Here is a 12,839-nt window from a genome sequence, read left to right as displayed (position 1 = left end):
ATGAAAGAGAGCAAAACGAGACGAAGGAGGGTGAAAGAGAGCGAATCGAGACGAATTAGGGTGAAAGACAGCGAAACGAGATGAAGGAGGGTGAAAGAGAGCGACACGAGAGGAAGGAGGGTGAAAGAGAGCGACACGAGAGGAAGGAGGATGAAAGAGAGTGAAACGAGATGAAGGAGGGTGAAAGAGAGCGTAACGAGACGAAGGAGTGTGATAGAGAGCGAAAAGAGACGAGGGAGGGTGAAAGCGAGCGAAACAAGACGAAAGGGGTGAAGAGAGCGAAACGAGGCGAAGGAGGATGAAAGAGAGCGAAACGAGATGAAGGAGGGGGATAGAGAGCGAAACGAGACAAAGAAGGATGAAAGAGAGCAAAACGGGACGAAGGTGGATGAAAAAGAGCGAAACGAGACGAAGGAGGGTGAAAGAGAGCGAAACGAGATGGAGGAGAGTGAAAGAGAGCGCCACGAGACGAAGGAGGGTGAAAGAGAGCGAAACGAGACGTAGGATGGTGAAAGAGAGTGAAACGAAACGAAGCAGGGTAAAAGAGAGCGACACGAGACGAAGGAGGGTGAAAGAGAGCGAAACGAGACGAGGGAGGGTGAAAGCGAGCGAAACGAGACGAATTAGGGTGAAAGAGAGAGGAACGAGATGAAGGAGGGTGAAAGCGAGCGAAACGCGATGAAGGAGGGTGAAAGAGAGCGTAACGAGATGAAGGAGGGTGAAAGAGAGCAAAACAAGACGAAAAAGTGTGATAGAGAGCTAGGCGAGATTAAGGAGGGCGAAAGAGAGAGAAACAAGACGTAGAACGGAGAAAGAGAACGAAACGAGATGAAGGAGGGTGAAAGAGAGCGAAACGAGGCAAAGGAGGGTGAAAGAGATCGAAACGAGACGAGGGAGGGTGAAAGAGAGTGAAACGTGACGAAGGAGGGTGAAAGAGAGCGAAACGAGATGAAGGAGGGTGAAAGAGAGCGAAACGAGACGAGGGAGGGTGAAAGAGAGCGAAACAAGACGAAGGAGGGTGAAAGCAAGTGAACGAGACGAGGGAGGGTGAAACAGAGTGAAACGAGACAAAGGAGGGTGAAAGAGAGCAATACGAGTTGAATGAGGGTGAAAGAGAGCAAAAGGAGACGAAGGAGCGTGAAAGAGAATGAAACGAGACGAAGGAGGGTGAAAGAGAGTGAAAAAAGACAAAGGAGGGTGAAAGAGAGCAAAACGAGACGAAGGAGTGTGAAAGAGAGCGAAACGAGACGAATTAGGGTGAAAGACAGCGAAACGAGATGAAGGAGGGTGAAAGAGAGCGACACGAGAGGAAGGAGGGTGAAAGAGAGCGACACGAGAGGAAGGAGGATGAAAGAGAGTGAAACGAGATGAAGGAGGGTGAAAGAGAGCGTAACGAGACGAAGGAGTGTGATAGAGAGCGAAAAGAGACGAGGGAGGGTGAAAGCGAGCGAAACAAGACGAAAGGGGTGAAGAGAGCGAAACGAGGCGAAGGAGGATGAAAGAGAGCGAAACGAGATGAAGGAGGGGGATAGAGAGCGAAACGAGACAAAGAAGGATGAAAGAGAGCAAAACGGGACGAAGGTGGATGAAAAAGAGCGAAACGAGACGAAGGAGGGTGAAAGAGAGCGAAACGAGATGGAGGAGAGTGAAAGAGAGCGCCACGAGACGAAGGAGGGTGAAAGAGAGCGAAACGAGACGTAGGATGGTGAAAGAGAGTGAAACGAAACGAAGCAGGGTAAAAGAGAGCGACACGAGACGAAGGAGGGTGAAAGAGAGCGAAACGAGACGAGGGAGGGTGAAAGCGAGCGAAACGAGACGAATTAGGGTGAAAGAGAGAGGAACGAGATGAAGGAGGGTGAAAGCGAGCGAAACGCGATGAAGGAGGGTGAAAGAGAGCGTAACGAGATGAAGGAGGGTGAAAGAGAGCAAAACAAGACGAAAAAGTGTGATAGAGAGCTAGGCGAGATTAAGGAGGGCGAAAGAGAGAGAAACAAGACGTAGAACGGAGAAAGAGAACGAAACGAGATGAAGGAGGGTGAAAGAGAGCGAAACGAGGCAAAGGAGGGTGAAAGAGATCGAAACGAGACGAGGGAGGGTGAAAGAGAGTGAAACGTGACGAAGGAGGGTGAAAGAGAGCGAAACGAGATGAAGGAGGGTGAAAGAGAGCGAAACGAGACGAGGGAGGGTGAAAGAGAGCGAAACAAGACGAAGGAGGGTGAAAGCAAGTGAACGAGACGAGGGAGGGTGAAACAGAGTGAAACGAGACAAAGGAGGGTGAAAGAGAGCAATACGAGTTGAATGAGGGTGAAAGAGAGCAAAAGGAGACGAAGGAGCGTGAAAGAGAATGAAACGAGACGAAGGAGGGTGAAAGAGAGTGAAAAAAGACAAAGGAGGGTGAAAGAGAGCGAAACGAGATGAAGGAGTGTGAAAGAGTGCGAAACGAGATGAAGGAGGATGAAAGAGAGCAAAACGAGACGAAGGAGGGTGAAAGAGAGAGGAACGAGATGAAGGAGGGTGAAAGCGAGCGAAACGCGATGAAGGAGGGTGAAAGAGAGCGTAACGAGACAAATGAGGGTGAAAGAGAGCGAAACAAGATGAAGGAGGGTGAAAGAGAGCGAAACGAGACGAAGGAGAATGAAAGAGAGCAAAACGAGACGAAGGAGGGTGAAAGAGAGCGAAACGAGAGGAAGGAGGGTGAAAGAGAGCGAAACGAGACGAAGGAGGGTGAAAGAGAGCGAAACGAGACGAAGGAGGGTGAAAGAGAGCAAAACAAGACGAAAAAGTGTGATAGAGAGCTAGGCGAGATTAAGGAGGGCGAAAGAGAGAGAAACAAGACGTAGAACGGAGAAAGAGAACGAAACGAGATGAAGGAGGGTGAAAGAGAGCGAAACGAGGCAAAGGAGGGTGAAAGAGATCGAAACGAGACGAGGGAGGGTGAAAGAGAGTGAAACGTGACGAAGGAGGGTGAAAGAGAGCGAAACGAGATGAAGGAGGGTGAAAGAGAGCGAAACGAGACGAGGGAGGGTGAAAGAGAGCGAAACAAGACGAAGGAGGGTGAAAGCAAGTGAACGAGACGAGGGAGGGTGAAACAGAGTGAAACGAGACAAAGGAGGGTGAAAGAGAGCAATACGAGTTGAATGAGGGTGAAAGAGAGCAAAAGGAGACGAAGGAGCGTGAAAGAGAATGAAACGAGACGAAGGAGGGTGAAAGAGAGTGAAAAAAGACAAAGGAGGGTGAAAGAGAGCGAAACGAGATGAAGGAGTGTGAAAGAGTGCGAAACGAGATGAAGGAGGATGAAAGAGAGCAAAACGAGACGAAGGAGGGTGAAAGAGAGAGGAACGAGATGAAGGAGGGTGAAAGCGAGCGAAACGCGATGAAGGAGGGTGAAAGAGAGCGTAACGAGACGAAGGAGTGTGAAAGAGAGCGAAACAAGATGAAGGAGGGTGAAAGAGAGCGAAACGAGACGAAGGAGAATGAAAGAGAGCAAAACGAGACGAAGGAGGGTGAAAGAGAGCGAAACGAGACGAATTAGGGTGAAAGAGAGAGGAACGAGATGAAGGAGGGTGAAAGCGAGCGAAACGCGATGAAGGAGGGTGAAAGAGAGCGTAACGAGACGAAGGAGTGTGAAAGAGAGCGAAACAAGATGAAGGAGGGTGAAAGAGAGCGAAACGAGACGAAGGAGGATGAAAGAGAGCAAAACGAGACGAAGGAGGGTGAAAGAGAGCGAATCGAGACGAATTAGGGTGAAAGACAGCGAAACGAGATGAAGGAGGGTGAAAGAGAGCGACACGAGAGGAAGGAGGGTGAAAGAGAGCGACACGAGAGGAAGGAGGATGAAAGAGAGTGAAACGAGATGAAGGAGGGTGAAAGAGAGCGTAACGAGACGAAGGAGTGTGATAGAGAGCGAAAAGAGACGAGGGAGGGTGAAAGCGAGGGAAACAAGACGAAAGGGGTGAAGAGAGCGAAACGAGGCGAAGGAGGATGAAAGAGAGCGAAACGAGATGAAGGAGGGGGATAGAGAGCGAAACGAGACAAAGAAGGATGAAAGAGAGCAAAACGAGACGAAGGTGGGTGAAAAAGAGCGAAACGAGACGAAGGAGGGTGAAAGAGAGCGAAACGAGATGGAGGAGAGTGAAAGAGAGCGCCACGAGACGAAGGAGGGTGAAAGAGAGCGAAACGAGACGTAGGATGGTGAAAGAGAGTGAAACGAAACGAAGCAGGGTAAAAGAGAGCGACACGAGACGAAGGAGGGTGAAAGAGAGCGAAACGAGACGAGGGAGGGTGAAAGCGAGCGAAACGAGACGAATTAGGGTGAAAGAGAGAGGAACGAGATGAAGGAGGGTGAAAGCGAGCGAAACGCGATGAAGGAGGGTGAAAGAGAGCGTAACGAGATGAAGGAGGGTGAAAGAGAGCAAAACAAGACGAAAAAGTGTGATAGAGAGCTAGGCGAGATTAAGGAGGGCGAAAGAGAGAGAAACAAGACGTAGAACGGAGAAAGAGAACGAAACGAGATGAAGGAGGGTGAAAGAGAGCGAAACGAGGCAAAGGAGGGTGAAAGAGATCGAAACGAGACGAGGGAGGGTGAAAGAGAGTGAAACGTGACGAAGGAGGGTAAAAGAGAGCGAAACGAGATGAAGGAGGGTGAAAGAGAGCGAAACGAGACGAGGGAGGGTGAAAGAGAGCGAAACAAGACGAAGGAGGGTGAAAGCAAGTGAACGAGACGAGGGAGGGTGAAACAGAGTGAAACGAGACAAAGGAGGGTGAAAGAGAGCAATACGAGTTGAATGAGGGTGAAAGAGAGCAAAAGGAGACGAAGGAGCGTGAAAGAGAATGAAACGAGACGAAGGAGGGTGAAAGAGAGTGAAAAAAGACAAAGGAGGGTGAAAGAGAGCGAAACGAGATGAAGGAGTGTGAAAGAGTGCGAAACGAGATGAAGGAGGATGAAAGAGAGCAAAACGAGACGAAGGAGGGTGAAAGAGAGAGGAACGAGATGAAGGAGGGTGAAAGCGAGCGAAACGCGATGAAGGAGGGTGAAAGAGAGCGTAACGAGACAAATGAGGGTGAAAGAGAGCGAAACAAGATGAAGGAGGGTGAAAGAGAGCGAAACGAGACGAAGGAGAATGAAAGAGAGCAAAACGAGACGAAGGAGGGTGAAAGAGAGCGAAACGAGACGAATTAGGGTGAAAGAGAGAGGAACGAGATGAAGGAGGGTGAAAGCGAGCGAAACGCGATGAAGGAGGGTGAAAGAGAGCGTAACGAGACGAAGGAGTGTGAAAGAGAGCGAAACAAGATGAAGGAGGGTGAAAGAGAGCGAAACGAGACGAAGGAGGATGAAAGAGAGCAAAACGAGACGAAGGAGGGTGAAAGAGAGCGAAACGAGACGAATTAGGGTGAAAGACAGCGAAACGAGATGAAGGAGGGTGAAAGAGAGCGACACGAGAGGAAGGAGGGTGAAAGAGAGCGACACGAGAGGAAGGAGGATGAAAGAGAGTGAAACGAGATGAAGGAGGGTGAAAGAGAGCGTAACGAGACGAAGGTGTGTGATAGAGAGCGAAAAGAGACGAGGGAGGGTGAAAGCGAGCGAAACAAGACGAAAGGGGTGAAGAGAGCGAAACGAGGCGAAGGAGGATGAAAGAGAGCGAAACGAGATGAAGGAGGGGGTAAGAGAGCGAAACGAGACAAAGAAGGATGAAAGAGAGCAAAGCGAGACGAAGGTGGGTGAAAAAGAGCGAAACGAGACGAAGGAGGGTGAATGAGAGCGAAACGAGATGGAGGAGAGTGAAAGAGAGCGCCACGAGACGAAGGAGGGTGAAAGAGAGCGAAAAAAGACAAAGGAGGGTGAAAGAGAGCGAAACGAGATGAAGGAGTGTGAAAGAGTGCGAAACGAGATGAAGGAGGATGAAAGAGAGCAAAACGAGACGAAGGAGGGTGAAAGAGAGAGGAACGAGATGAAGGAGGGTGAAAGCGAGCGAAACGCGATGAAGGAGGGTGAAAGAGAGCGTAACGAGACAAATGAGGGTGAAAGAGAGCGAAACAAGATGAAGGAGGGTGAAAGAGAGCGAAACGAGACGAAGGAGAATGAAAGAGAGCAAAACGAGACGAAGGAGGGTGAAAGAGAGCGAAACGAGAGGAAGGAGGGTGAAAGAGAGCGAAACGAGACGAAGGAGGATGAAAGAGAGCAAAACGAGACGAAGGAGGGTGAAAGAGAGCGAAACGAGACGAATTAGGGTGAAAGACAGCGAAACGAGATGAAGGAGGGTGAAAGAGAGCGACACGAGAGGAAGGAGGGTGAAAGAGAGCGACACGAGAGGAAGGAGGATGAAAGAGAGTGAAACGAGATGAAGGAGGGTGAAAGAGAGCGTAACGAGACGAAGGAGTGTGATAGAGAGCGAAAAGAGACGAGGGAGGGTGAAAGCGAGCGAAACAAGACGAAAGGGGTGAAGAGAGCGAAACGAGGCGAAGGAGGATGAAAGAGAGCGAAACGAGATGAAGGAGGGGGATAGAGAGCGAAACGAGACAAAGAAGGATGAAAGAGAGCAAAACGGGACGAAGGTGGATGAAAAAGAGCGAAACGAGACGAAGGAGGGTGAAAGAGAGCGAAACGAGATGGAGGAGAGTGAAAGAGAGCGCCACGAGACGAAGGAGGGTGAAAGAGAGCGAAACGAGACGTAGGATGGTGAAAGAGAGTGAAACGAAACGAAGCAGGGTAAAAGAGAGCGACACGAGACGAAGGAGGGTGAAAGAGAGCGAAACGAGACGAGGGAGGGTGAAAGCGAGCGAAACGAGACGAATTAGGGTGAAAGAGAGAGGAACGAGATGAAGGAGGGTGAAAGCGAGCGAAACGCGATGAAGGAGGGTGAAAGAGAGCGTAACGAGATGAAGGAGGGTGAAAGAGAGCAAAACAAGACGAAAAAGTGTGATAGAGAGCTAGGCGAGATTAAGGAGGGCGAAAGAGAGAGAAACAAGACGTAGAACGGAGAAAGAGAACGAAACGAGATGAAGGAGGGTGAAAGAGAGCGAAACGAGGCAAAGGAGGGTGAAAGAGATCGAAACGAGACGAGGGAGGGTGAAAGAGAGTGAAACGTGACGAAGGAGGGTGAAAGAGAGCGAAACGAGATGAAGGAGGGTGAAAGAGAGCGAAACGAGACGAGGGAGGGTGAAAGAGAGCGAAACAAGACGAAGGAGGGTGAAAGCAAGTGAACGAGACGAGGGAGGGTGAAACAGAGTGAAACGAGACAAAGGAGGGTGAAAGAGAGCAATACGAGTTGAATGAGGGTGAAAGAGAGCAAAAGGAGACGAAGGAGCGTGAAAGAGAATGAAACGAGACGAAGGAGGGTGAAAGAGAGTGAAAAAAGACAAAGGAGGGTGAAAGAGAGCGAAACGAGATGAAGGAGTGTGAAAGAGTGCGAAACGAGATGAAGGAGGATGAAAGAGAGCAAAACGAGACGAAGGAGGGTGAAAGAGAGAGGAACGAGATGAAGGAGGGTGAAAGCGAGCGAAACGCGATGAAGGAGGGTGAAAGAGAGCGTAACGAGACAAATGAGGGTGAAAGAGAGCGAAACAAGATGAAGGAGGGTGAAAGAGAGCGAAACGAGACGAAGGAGAATGAAAGAGAGCAAAACGAGACGAAGGAGGGTGAAAGAGAGCGAAACGAGAGGAAGGAGGGTGAAAGAGAGCGAAACGAGACGAAGGAGGGTGAAAGAGAGCGAAACGAGACGAAGGAGGGTGAAAGAGAGCAAAACAAGACGAAAAAGTGTGATAGAGAGCTAGGCGAGATTAAGGAGGGCGAAAGAGAGAGAAACAAGACGTAGAACGGAGAAAGAGAACGAAACGAGATGAAGGAGGGTGAAAGAGAGCGAAACGAGGCAAAGGAGGGTGAAAGAGATCGAAACGAGACGAGGGAGGGTGAAAGAGAGTGAAACGTGACGAAGGAGGGTGAAAGAGAGCGAAACGAGATGAAGGAGGGTGAAAGAGAGCGAAACGAGACGAGGGAGGGTGAAAGAGAGCGAAACAAGACGAAGGAGGGTGAAAGCAAGTGAACGAGACGAGGGAGGGTGAAACAGAGTGAAACGAGACAAAGGAGGGTGAAAGAGAGCAATACGAGTTGAATGAGGGTGAAAGAGAGCAAAAGGAGACGAAGGAGCGTGAAAGAGAATGAAACGAGACGAAGGAGGGTGAAAGAGAGTGAAAAAAGACAAAGGAGGGTGAAAGAGAGCGAAACGAGATGAAGGAGTGTGAAAGAGTGCGAAACGAGATGAAGGAGGATGAAAGAGAGCAAAACGAGACGAAGGAGGGTGAAAGAGAGAGGAACGAGATGAAGGAGGGTGAAAGCGAGCGAAACGCGATGAAGGAGGGTGAAAGAGAGCGTAACGAGACGAAGGAGTGTGAAAGAGAGCGAAACAAGATGAAGGAGGGTGAAAGAGAGCGAAACGAGACGAAGGAGAATGAAAGAGAGCAAAACGAGACGAAGGAGGGTGAAAGAGAGCGAAACGAGACGAATTAGGGTGAAAGAGAGAGGAACGAGATGAAGGAGGGTGAAAGCGAGCGAAACGCGATGAAGGAGGGTGAAAGAGAGCGTAACGAGACGAAGGAGTGTGAAAGAGAGCGAAACAAGATGAAGGAGGGTGAAAGAGAGCGAAACGAGACGAAGGAGGATGAAAGAGAGCAAAACGAGACGAAGGAGGGTGAAAGAGAGCGAATCGAGACGAATTAGGGTGAAAGACAGCGAAACGAGATGAAGGAGGGTGAAAGAGAGCGACACGAGAGGAAGGAGGGTGAAAGAGAGCGACACGAGAGGAAGGAGGATGAAAGAGAGTGAAACGAGATGAAGGAGGGTGAAAGAGAGCGTAACGAGACGAAGGAGTGTGATAGAGAGCGAAAAGAGACGAGGGAGGGTGAAAGCGAGCGAAACAAGACGAAAGGGGTGAAGAGAGCGAAACGAGGCGAAGGAGGATGAAAGAGAGCGAAACGAGATGAAGGAGGGGGATAGAGAGCGAAACGAGACAAAGAAGGATGAAAGAGAGCAAAACGGGACGAAGGTGGATGAAAAAGAGCGAAACGAGACGAAGGAGGGTGAAAGAGAGCGAAACGAGATGGAGGAGAGTGAAAGAGAGCGCCACGAGACGAAGGAGGGTGAAAGAGAGCGAAACGAGACGTAGGATGGTGAAAGAGAGTGAAACGAAACGAAGCAGGGTAAAAGAGAGCGACACGAGACGAAGGAGGGTGAAAGAGAGCGAAACGAGACGAGGGAGGGTGAAAGCGAGCGAAACGAGACGAATTAGGGTGAAAGAGAGAGGAACGAGATGAAGGAGGGTGAAAGCGAGCGAAACGCGATGAAGGAGGGTGAAAGAGAGCGTAACGAGATGAAGGAGGGTGAAAGAGAGCAAAACAAGACGAAAAAGTGTGATAGAGAGCTAGGCGAGATTAAGGAGGGCGAAAGAGAGAGAAACAAGACGTAGAACGGAGAAAGAGAACGAAACGAGATGAAGGAGGGTGAAAGAGAGCGAAACGAGGCAAAGGAGGGTGAAAGAGATCGAAACGAGACGAGGGAGGGTGAAAGAGAGTGAAACGTGACGAAGGAGGGTGAAAGAGAGCGAAACGAGATGAAGGAGGGTGAAAGAGAGCGAAACGAGACGAGGGAGGGTGAAAGAGAGCGAAACAAGACGAAGGAGGGTGAAAGCAAGTGAACGAGACGAGGGAGGGTGAAACAGAGTGAAACGAGACAAAGGAGGGTGAAAGAGAGCAATACGAGTTGAATGAGGGTGAAAGAGAGCAAAAGGAGACGAAGGAGCGTGAAAGAGAATGAAACGAGACGAAGGAGGGTGAAAGAGAGTGAAAAAAGACAAAGGAGGGTGAAAGAGAGCGAAACGAGATGAAGGAGTGTGAAAGAGTGCGAAACGAGATGAAGGAGGATGAAAGAGAGCAAAACGAGACGAAGGAGGGTGAAAGAGAGAGGAACGAGATGAAGGAGGGTGAAAGCGAGCGAAACGCGATGAAGGAGGGTGAAAGAGAGCGTAACGAGACAAATGAGGGTGAAAGAGAGCGAAACAAGATGAAGGAGGGTGAAAGAGAGCGAAACGAGACGAAGGAGAATGAAAGAGAGCAAAACGAGACGAAGGAGGGTGAAAGAGAGCGAAACGAGACGAATTAGGGTGAAAGAGAGAGGAACGAGATGAAGGAGGGTGAAAGCGAGCGAAACGCGATGAAGGAGGGTGAAAGAGAGCGTAACGAGACGAAGGAGTGTGAAAGAGAGCGAAACAAGATGAAGGAGGGTGAAAGAGAGCGAAACGAGACGAAGGAGGATGAAAGAGAGCAAAACGAGACGAAGGAGGGTGAAAGAGAGCGAAACGAGACGAATTAGGGTGAAAGACAGCGAAACGAGATGAAGGAGGGTGAAAGAGAGCGACACGAGAGGAAGGAGGGTGAAAGAGAGCGACACGAGAGGAAGGAGGATGAAAGAGAGTGAAACGAGATGAAGGAGGGTGAAAGAGAGCGTAACGAGACGAAGGTGTGTGATAGAGAGCGAAAAGAGACGAGGGAGGGTGAAAGCGAGCGAAACAAGACGAAAGGGGTGAAGAGAGCGAAACGAGGCGAAGGAGGATGAAAGAGAGCGAAACGAGATGAAGGAGGGGGTAAGAGAGCGAAACGAGACAAAGAAGGATGAAAGAGAGCAAAACGAGACGAAGGTGGGTGAAAAAGAGCGAAACGAGACGAAGGAGGGTGAAAGAGAGCGAAACGAGACGAAGGAGTGTGATAGAGAGCGAAAAGAGACGAGGGAGGGTGAAAGCGAGCGAAACAAGACGAAAGGGGTGAAGAGAGCGAAACGAGGCGAAGGAGGATGAAAGAGAGCGAAACGAGATGAAGGAGGGGGATAGAGAGCGAAACGAGACAAAGAAGGATGAAAGAGAGCAAAACGAGACGAAGGTGGGTGAAAAAGAGCGAAACGAGACGAAGGAGGGTGAAAGAGAGCGAAACGAGATGGAGGAGAGTGAAAGAGAGCGCCACGAGACGAAGGAGGGTGAAAGAGAGCGAAACGAGACGTAGGATGGTGAAAGAGAGTGAAACGAAACGAAGCAGGGTAAAAGAGAGCGACACGAGACGAAGGAGGGTGAAAGAGAGCGAAACGAGACGAGGGAGGGTGAAAGCGAGCGAAACGAGACGAATTAGGGTGAAAGAGAGAGGAACGAGATGAAGGAGGGTGAAAGCGAGCGAAACGCGATGAAGGAGGGTGAAAGAGAGCGTAACGAGATGAAGGAGGGTGAAAGAGAGCAAAACAAGACGAAAAAGTGTGATAGAGAGCTAGGCGAGATTAAGGAGGGCGAAAGAGAGAGAAACAAGACGTAGAACGGAGAAAGAGAACGAAACGAGATGAAGGAGGGTGAAAGAGAGCGAAACGAGGCAAAGTAGGGTGAAAGAGATCGAAACGAGACGAGGGAGGGTGAAAGAGAGTGAAACGTGACGAAGGAGGGTGAAAGAGAGCGAAACGAGATGAAGGAGGGTGAAAGAGAGCGAAACGAGACGAGGGAGGGTGAAAGAGAGCGAAACAAGACGAAGGAGGGTGAAAGCAAGTGAACGAGACGAGGGAGGGTGAAACAGAGTGAAACGAGACAAAGGAGGGTGAAAGAGAGCAATACGAGTTGAATGAGGGTGAAAGAGAGCAAAAGGAGACGAAGGAGCGTGAAAGAGAATGAAACGAGACGAAGGAGGGTGAAAGAGAGTGAAAAAAGACAAAGGAGGGTGAAAGAGAGCGAAACGAGATGAAGGAGTGTGAAAGAGTGCGAAACGAGATGAAGGAGGATGAAAGAGAGCAAAACGAGACGAAGGAGGGTGAAAGAGAGAGGAACGAGATGAAGGAGGGTGAAAGCGAGCGAAACGCGATGAAGGAGGGTGAAAGAGAGCGTAACGAGACAAATGAGGGTGAAAGAGAGCGAAACAAGATGAAGGAGGGTGAAAGAGAGCGAAACGAGACGAAGGAGAATGAAAGAGAGCAAAACGAGACGAAGGAGGGTGAAAGAGAGCGAAACGAGACGAATTAGGGTGAAAGAGAGAGGAACGAGATGAAGGAGGGTGAAAGCGAGCGAAACGCGATGAAGGAGGGTGAAAGAGAGCGTAACGAGACGAAGGAGTGTGAAAGAGAGCGAAACAAGATGAAGGAGGGTGAAAGAGAGCGAAACGAGACGAAGGAGGATGAAAGAGAGCAAAACGAGACGAAGGAGGGTGAAAGAGAGCGAAACGAGACGAATTAGGGTGAAAGACAGCGAAACGAGATGAAGGAGGGTGAAAGAGAGCGACACGAGAGGAAGGAGGGTGAAAGAGAGCGACACGAGAGGAAGGAGGATGAAAGAGAGTGAAACGAGATGAAGGAGGGTGAAAGAGAGCGTAACGAGACGAAGGTGTGTGATAGAGAGCGAAAAGAGACGAGGGAGGGTGAAAGCGAGCGAAACAAGACGAAAGGGGTGAAGAGAGCGAAACGAGGCGAAGGAGGATGAAAGAGAGCGAAACGAGATGAAGGAGGGGGTAAGAGAGCGAAACGAGACAAAGAAGGATGAAAGAGAGCAAAACGAGACGAAGGTGGGTGAAAAAGAGCGAAACGAGACGAAGGAGGGTGAAAGAGAGCGAAACGAGATGGAGGAGAGTGAAAGAGAGCGCCACGAGACGAAGGAGGGTGAAAGAGAGCGAAAAAAGACAAAGGAGGGTGAAAGAGAGCGAAACGAGATGAAGGAGTGTGAAAGAGTGCGAAACGAGATGAAGGAGGATGAAAGAGAGCAAAACGAGACGAAGGAGGGTGAAAGAGAGAGGAACGAGATGAAGGAGGGTGAAAGCGAGCGAAACGCGATGAA

The sequence above is a fragment of the Scyliorhinus torazame genome, chromosome 16 (assembly GCF_047496885.1).
Source record: "Scyliorhinus torazame isolate Kashiwa2021f chromosome 16, sScyTor2.1, whole genome shotgun sequence".
Lineage (NCBI taxonomy): Eukaryota > Metazoa > Chordata > Chondrichthyes > Carcharhiniformes > Scyliorhinidae > Scyliorhinus > Scyliorhinus torazame.
The sequence above is the reverse complement of the archived record's forward strand: the minus strand, read 5'-3'. Positions refer to the sequence as shown.